We start from the raw sequence: 9,177 nt of genomic DNA on the forward strand, positions 1-9,177 counted from the left end.
ACACTAAAATTGGTAATTCCTTCTCGATGAAGGAATGCATCTGTAAGCAGGCGTAATGAGGGCGCTAATGTCGGTGGTGAAATAAACAAGGACGATAAACAAAGAGGCAATCGGCACCAATATGAATATGGTATAGTGACATAGATGAAAGAAGGGACTGTCCCTCTTTTTAAGGGTCAAATTAATAACCAAGCAAGCGTTTCTTTGTGATCAGTTCATCTATGAGACGTTCAGTAATTAGAAATACACGCCAGGCAACAGTAACATCAATCCGTTTTTTGATAAATATTGTCTTTCTCTTTCAGAATAACTTGTCATTTTGTAGAGTTTTGAGTCTGAACCTTATCACATCTTAAGCTTTGCTTCTAAGCATGGCATAATGTCCATCGTTGAACTCACCTCAGGGCTGCAATTGGTGTTCGGTAATTGAGAATTCGTATTGCCGAAAAGATTTAAAATTATGTTGGTAATATGACATTTTATTTGAAGTAAAGTCAGTTAAGTTCACAGATTGCGACGGTACAGTACCTCCAAAATATTCATGATTTCAAACTTCTGTGTGATATGTATAATATCCGTACGATGAAATGAAATGTTGATGTAAAATAACAATTATATAGTGTATAGACCATATAGGTCTGTTCATGTAAACGTTTTCCCTGAAATAAGTAATACTCCCCACATCACCAAAGTTTTATTGTTGTTCAGAGAGATGGTTAGGATATAGTTCTTAAACTGAATTAGAATTCCAATGGTGCACTAGAAAGAGGTCTACCAATTTACGACATAGAACTTCGAATTTCCTCATAAAGAACATTATCTTTATACGGTTACTGATAAATTCAAATATATACAGTAAAATTAGAGTTAAGTCTATTTAATTGTACAGTTCAACAATAAAAAAGTCTAGTCTTTTGAATTGACGTTGAAAATTCAGTTCAATCGCCATTTATCTTGGCATCAAACGTTTGATTCACGATGACATACATTTATTTACCAGATCATACTGACCTGTGTCTTTCCAAAGTTTAATCTGCTGGTTACTTACAACCGTTCCCTTTATTTCTTCGTTTACTCGAATTAAAATGCCTGCCTGTATAGCCTGGCTTGCCACAAATACAATATATTATCAAAGGAAAATTAAAAGTTATAAGTTGATTTTCATTATGATGTCTGACGTCACCACATTTACAATGAAATATTATCAATGACATTTCTGCTAATAATCTACTGATTAAATGCTCAATGTTCACAACATATTGGTTCACCATCCAGACTCGTCATCAGTCTCATTATTTTCGTTGACAAGCTTCTATCTTGCCTTCGGACAAACCCTCCGTATCTTTTCAATATCTCTCTAACTTCATTTTCTTAGGACACTGGCCACTCCTTGTCGTCCTCAGGAAGGTTCTCATATTCTCGAATATACATATGGCGACTTAAAATCCTCTGGATCTCGTCCCGCGATGAATTTCATTATCTCTTTCCGCAATCATTGTATGAAGATGCTACAAGTTCTGCATCAATCATACCATGCCAAAAACAACTACCCTGAAGTCGCTTTGCTTAACTTTTCATTTATTCGCTGCACCACTAGTGTACTGCATGTAACCAGTGCACCACCGGCCCTTGTTCGGTAAACCGTTTAAAGCAACGGTCCTCTATAATTCTCGGATTGGTTCTTGTTTTATTAACTGATGTTGGCCCGTTGTTATCCTTTGAAAGTTTTGTCCAATTAATCAATTGTTTTTAGATATATAAAGCTAATAAACAATCTGCCCCTTTAACTTTGTTGACTCCTTACTGTAAACATCACGTACGATACTTTCGTTACCACTTGAGGACATTATTGAAACGTCACGCGGTAACAAATGAGAAACAAAATGTCTCACTAGGACAGAAGTACGCCCCTAAAATTTTGTTGCTGCATAATCGGCGATTATAGATAAACAAATTATGGCTTAATCAAACTGTTTAATGTAAACACATTAAGCGAGCCGTCTACAGTTACTGTTGTTGACATAATCACTTCTTCAATGAAATAAAACACAATTTGTTGACTATAAACTTCAGATGAACACACGGTCGCTGATGTTGTTTCTAGCTGTCTTCCTCTACAGTCATAGCATGTCAACGTCTATAAGCTGTCCATACTGCCATTAACACTTTAATGGTTTCAAATCAAACTTTGACAGTGGAAGGTACGAAGGTTATTTGATGTACCTCGTTCTTGTCTTTCACAGGTTTGCTTATTCCAGGTGCCGCCAACTAAGCTGTTCGTGCAAAAAGGTGTTCGTGCGAAGTTTTTCAGCGGGCAGGCAAATTTTAAAACTAATCAGCGGGCGGGGAGAAAAAATCTATATTTACTGTGGGCGGGGAAGAAATTTCACTATTTTCAGTGGGCGGGGAGAAAATTTTTGACAGTGGGCACCGGAAGATACGTAGAGGGAGGGGAAAGCGGCGTGGTTGATAGAACTTGAGGGGAGATTTAGCGCCTTACTTAGAGGGGAGCAATGTTCCAAGCTATACTGCCAGCTGCTCCCACGGTTTGCGTTTATCTGGGTTGCCTAATAGGCATCTTGTTGGCAATGGGAAATTTCAGTAGTGGGGAGAGGGCAACGGGGAGCGTGAAAAGTTGTGGGGAGTGGGGAGCGGGCAGACTATAGATACTGGAGGGCAGCGGGCATCAAAATTCAGTGGGAGGGCATATTTTCCGTGTATGCCAGTGGGAGGGCAGTTACGAACAGCTCTACTTTCCCCTCCAAATTTTGGGTCAAGGTCAAAAATACGAAAAATCGGTATATCAGCCTTCAAAACATGTTTTGTGATGATTTTGCGAAATTCATGAAATTTACCAGTTGGCGGCACCTGTTATTCTCTTTGTTCATCACAGAAGGTCACTGTCAGTGCCTTCGGAATACAATTTTACCACGCCAAGCATACAATACATTGCAGTCATTATCACTATCATTGATAGCATAGCTATCAGGCCGTCTACAAAATAGCAAAGAAAACAGATAGCAAGGAAGTCACCGAAGGACTGTGCATAGTTGGAGCATGTTGTTGTCGTTTGTGGTGGAGGAGGGGTTACTAGAGTATCCTCATGGTTGAAGGCAAACGACAACCACACGCACCAACCCCACAGGCGGGGCTACATAATTCACCCCCGTGGTATAAGTATTTCAAACAAATTACATGCAATATCAGTGAGGCCGTTGTAGGAGTGGACATAATCATACTAATGTGTGGTTCAGATCGAGCACCGCTGGACAATGAACCAAATACTCACAAATTGCCAACCAACGCGACTGTAAAAGTGGGTTAACATGTTGGTGGAAAGGCAATGTGGACAAGGTGAATGTTCAGCATAAATGCGTACAGGGTGTGGCTATGCGTAGCGATCGGATAGGGGATTCCCCTGATTTTAATTGCTTTGACAAACATAACGACATGGAGATGATATACGTCTAAAACCGAAATAATTATTTACTCTAACAAAAATGATTGTCTGAATTCGATAAAGGTCGTTTTCATTAACCTTGACCGAGAGGACCCTCTGCTGCTCGGCATATGTTGCAGTTCGTAAGCGCATTTGTATGGCCACATTTCTTACTGAGTTGAACTTGTTGAATTGATGCTTTGATCTATCAGTGTGGGGAAATAATGGCACCGTCAGAATTAAAAATCACATTGTATTTCTCTTCAGAAAAACGTGTGAAACCTGAGGCTTGCGTCATTTTGTAAACACTCATTGTCTTGTACGTACGTTTAGCCCCGGTTGACCGTTGAACAGCGACGGAGCTTATCTCGCTATACAATTCAAGTTTAAAATGTCTGTACATCGGTCAACGACGTTACAGTTACCGTTTCTATGTTTGTATGAACAATTTGGTCGTATGTATTTTTTATCTCATGGATCATATTGTTTTTGAACTAGCTCGGGAGATCTTATCAAGACATTTCCGTTTGATATTCAGAGAATATTGTAACCATCTTTCAATATCTGATATTGATTTAGTCGATTAATTAACCCATGATGAGTAATATGGCCGATTTCTCAGTAAAATCACCTAGTTTACGTGAAGCAATTCAAATATGTACGTAGATTTATTATGGGTGGTTACATACGGCTTAGGCAATTACCAGGTGTATGGACCACACCTTGTATTGTTGTTGCTATTATTTTAGTAATTATTGTGACAAAAAAGTGGGGTTAGGAGAAACGATGGTCGATGGATGGGTGTAGGTGTGAGAATTTGTCTACCTGGTGAAGGAGGTGGATGTCTGTCTCTCTGTGGTGTCTATGATAACAAATCTACCTACTTCATTGGTGTGTCAGCAAATAGTGCAAATTTGACAACAACAAACACATGGTAGGCACAAAAGTCTGTCGGTATCGGTGACCTACTTCTGACCTTCTGTTTTCTCTGATATTTGTATGTAGACAGAGCAAGATTTTTACATATTTTTTTTAGTATTCAACGAGTATCACAAGCCACTTTCTGTTTAACCACGGTGTTCCCGGTTACCGGAAAACCGATTGTCAAAATGAATGTTGAAGACGGAATTTGTGCAAAAATTATGATTTTAAGACCAAGAATAACAGTAACATAATCAAAAGTAAAGTAAAGTGCGGTCTCTGCAATGGCGGTAATAGTTTATAGTAATTTAAATTTCAGTATAGAAGTGTTTAGCTTTAGATAACGATAAGCGTAGAATAGAGAGAATATAAAACTCATAATGAAAAAATTGGCAAAGTAACAGTAATTTGTGCCATATTTAAAGCAAAAATGAAGAGAGTACGTTTTCATAGCAGGTAGTTGCCAGGGACAACTACAAACAGGGCGCGGTTGTATGCATCGAGGGGACATCCCGTGATGTCAGATGTCAGACAATAGAAGGACAATATCTTTGAGATTTAGTGCGTTTATCAGTTGCTCTGTTTGACATTCCATTAAAGTACGTACATACTTGACAACAAATAGCCCTCACACCCTGATATATTGTATAATCTAATCCACTTTGCTGTTCTGAGCCATCGTGGTGATCATCACGTGACTTTGACACACTTCCGTTGCCTGGTAAACTCGTTTATGAAGAATAGTGTTAAAATTTTTACAAGTCATGCCATGGAAAAGAATAGTCTGATAAAAGACGAATATTTTCAGCTGTTACTGGAATGTGCATAGCGGAGATTGCGACGCGTACTTTTTATCTCTCTCGGGAAAAAAAGTTTTGGAGACAAATTTCACATTTCTTTGCTATATTCCTATATTTTATTCGTCTACTCGTTACTAACAGTTAGATCTCTATATTTTGATATATTTAGTCCTACATTTGCTCATTCATTGGCCCTTTATCGTTATTTTATTATTTATTCAATATTGATGTTCTTTTCTGAATATTTTATCTGTATGTTCTGAATTTTAATCGGTCTATGCATGAAAACCCATTTATGGATGCATTGTTGTCGATAAACAAATGAAATTAAATATCAGCACCTTTATTGCTGCTTGAATGAGAAACAAAATCTGTTCAAGCAACTTGAACAGGTTTTGAACAGGTTTAGTTTGTTTCTCACTCAGGCAGCAATAAATGAGAAACAAAACCTGTTCATTTCACACACTAATTTGCACAAGCAATAAATGTCATTGCCTATTTATCAATTACATCATGAGTGCGTTATGAGCCTCTGCAAACAATCTCAGTGCTCTTTCGTCTTCGAATTGTTGTTCAGAAGCACAAGGTCGCAATCTTGTTTTCGTCATCAGTTATTTCACGCCGACACTTGTACGTATTGTTTCTCCTTGACCAGAGTGAAGTACGAGTCATTTAAAGTTCCACTGATTGGCAAAATGTAGATATTTTGATGACATAATATCTGGTACATTGCGTCATAAGGTCGTTAAAAGTGTTCACGTCTTACATCATATGATGAAGAATAAACTTTTAATGTCTAATTAGATATTATTCCCTAATATTTTTCTTCGTTCAGCGAAGGAAAATACGAGTGACGTAATGACCGTGTCACCACGAGTCGAAGACGAGTGGTGACACGGTCATTACGTCACGAGTATTTTCCGAGCTGAACGAAGAAAAATATTAGGGAATAATATACTTATCACATGCACAAGCCAACAATTCGTTATTTTTTGCAAAATAAAATAAGTTTTCCATGACGATTCCGCGTTTAAACTTTTGAACTACTTTAGGAATAAATATCAGTACGCCGTGCACAAGTTGTCAATCATTTCCAGTCGTCCGTCGTGTGCGTTAGCGCTCACATTCGTTCGTGTGTGGAGCAAATGACAGCTCTCGGTCTACACGTAGGCTACCTTCCGCAAAGTTATACTCTATTTCAAAGATAGCATAGTCCTAGAAATTTATCACAGACGAAGATACGCTATTTTTCGGGAACAAATATAGACTGAATCTCGACGGCGCGAACACTGTAAACGTCGCGCCTGACCCTGTTTGCAATGCGTACGGAACCCACGGTAAGCTTATACGCGACCAGCTTCGAGTTCGTTGTTTCCGCAAATTATTCACGTAATTCCTTTGGAATATACAGGCGGCACACTCTTGTGTTTACATTGTTCGGATTAGTAATGTCGTAGTCTGTGAAAATATCGATTTCATTACATGACTTTTGATCGTGGGAGAAACATCGGCCGCCATGTTGTTTGTTTACATATTTACGAGCACATCGAAGATCGACAAAAAAAAGGTCCGACGCACCAAAATTGGTGACATAGACGCGGGTTGTCGTGACGTAGAACGACCAGAGAATAAATCCCGTATTTTTTGTTCGGAGACGACAAACTTGGCTTGTTCATGTGATAATGAAGCATATTGAAGGCAGTAGAACACAGTAAATCCCTTTATAGAAGACAACTTCTTGTTTATGTGTGAAGGCAAAATACATCTCGGTAAACTGTTCGACTAACAATGTCTTTTAAAATCTCAATTTGTGTGGACTCACTTTGAAATCTGTGGACAAAATTAACTTTTCAAAGTCTTAATTTTGTGAAGGCCGAACATTACTTTTCAAATATGAGTTAAACCGAGAATTCCTACCTTTTCGTTGTCGGTAAAAGTTTGGTAACTTTACTTAATTTAATACAAAGTTGCTCATTTAACCCTAATTTTTGTTCTACGTTATGAGAACTTGAAATCATACTTCAACAATATATGGAGGGACTGTGAACGAAGCATGAGTAACAATTTAGACGTCTATTGTCGAAGTATATTGCGACTTTTCTCCATTTCATCGGCTAGGCCTAGATTGGAAAACGGCAACCTCAATACGCTTACTCAAAATTCAACTAATTAGGTCTACGGCGGAAATTTCGATATATTGATTCACTAGTGCCCTATCAAATATCCTGCCATGCTTCTGTGTACTGACATTGCAAATTTTGTTGTATCTGATCAATGTCACGATATGGGTGACTTGCTTATCATCATAATAAAGACATTGTTGATTTATGGAAATATAGCAGCGCAGAAGAAATATCTTGTGGACTGTGCGCTAAGTTCCATAGTCAGTATTTTCTCATCAATAATCGGACATGTTCGCACTGGGTTTATATTGTAAAATCGTGTTCATCATGATTGTAAGCAAAACCCCATAAACTTTACTTAATTTTTACATCTACTTTCTACACCAGATGTTAGGTATTGGTTCTGTACTTTCAAACAAGTGTTCAACTTTGACCTTTATTGACTCACACCAATACAAGAGAAGTGGTGAAATGCCAAACGGTTCGTCACATTTCAGTTAGACCATGAAAACAAACCTTGTCGATAATATTGCGGAGCGCCACCAAGCCCCTCTACAAGCTTTCCCACTGTTTTCTGTGTGCCAATGGAACGGTTTGTTAGCAAGCGATCGTGGTCTATTTTGTGGATAAATGTCCACATTTGATAGGTAGATAGGCGACCCTCAACTTTCTGAGGGCACTGGCAGTATGGTTGAACCACAAGTTTGCCCCATACAATTGATGACAATAAATCTTAAACATCGTACATTTAACACCAAAAGAACATGAGGAGAATTTCCTGAGAAGCATATTAGCTGCAACGTAGAACGATCTTTTCTGTCGCTCAATGTCAGCATTGTCTCTGAAGTGAGTTGTTAATATATAACCAAGATACTTTTTGTTCTCTACGAAAACAAGTTTAACACCATTAAGATACACCGTGGGAAAACGAACAGTACTTGACTTGTCAGTAGTGACACATAAACATTCAGTCTTTTCAGTATTAAAAGTAATGTCGTAGCCTTTTACCGATATCACAGCACCGTGACAGCACATCAGGTTCTTCATATCACACTTTACCCGTTCACAGCCCTATTGAAACCAGCACTATAACAAAACGAAGAACCAGGTTGCGCCTCTTGACCGTTTGTGGAGGGACAGCGACCCGTTATAGTAATTTCATTGATCATAAATCATAATCGGATGTCGATATAAGCGGTAGAAAAATCAAGAATCAAGGTAGAAATGATTATACAGTGACCCGAATCATTGTATCTCCATCCTGTCTAAGATTGGGAAGTTCTGAATCATTATTTTAAGTCTATCTTCTTTGATTAAAGTTTGTATACACACTGACGTCTCAACTTAGACGTAGTGCGCACAAGAAATACGGCTAGTTTTCAATCGGGTTGTAACTCACAACATACGGCATCCAGCCGCCTAGCGGAGAAGCGACAGACAGAGCCGCTCGGTCAAATTCCCACTCTAAAAAAGAGTGGTTCAATAACCGGGTTAAATTTTTCTAGCTGCGACCGCTGCACACGTTGTAGAGTTCATGAAACACTCACGCTCGTACACTCACTATCACACATCGCACACAAACTATCAAAGCAATCAATACAACGCTTAAACTGGGCGAAAGACAGCCTCAGGGGCAATACAGAAGTCGGCCAGTTCTGTCACTATAATATAGGAGAGAATTTTTCCACAAACAATTAGAATCACAACTTCTTTGATCGTGATTTCACGAGAATACATTTTGGTATTGTCAGCGCATAAAATTGTATACGATTACGATGCAAATAACACAAGTGTCTAAACTTGCAGGTTTCCATTGGATTCCATAGGTTCAATCGTCTTGTAAGTAAACCAGAAAAAACAGTCAAAATGAAACGCACAAATAATCTATATGATG

This window comes from Ptychodera flava, chromosome 5 (genome assembly GCF_041260155.1).
Source record: "Ptychodera flava strain L36383 chromosome 5, AS_Pfla_20210202, whole genome shotgun sequence".
Taxonomy (NCBI): domain Eukaryota; kingdom Metazoa; phylum Hemichordata; class Enteropneusta; family Ptychoderidae; genus Ptychodera; species Ptychodera flava.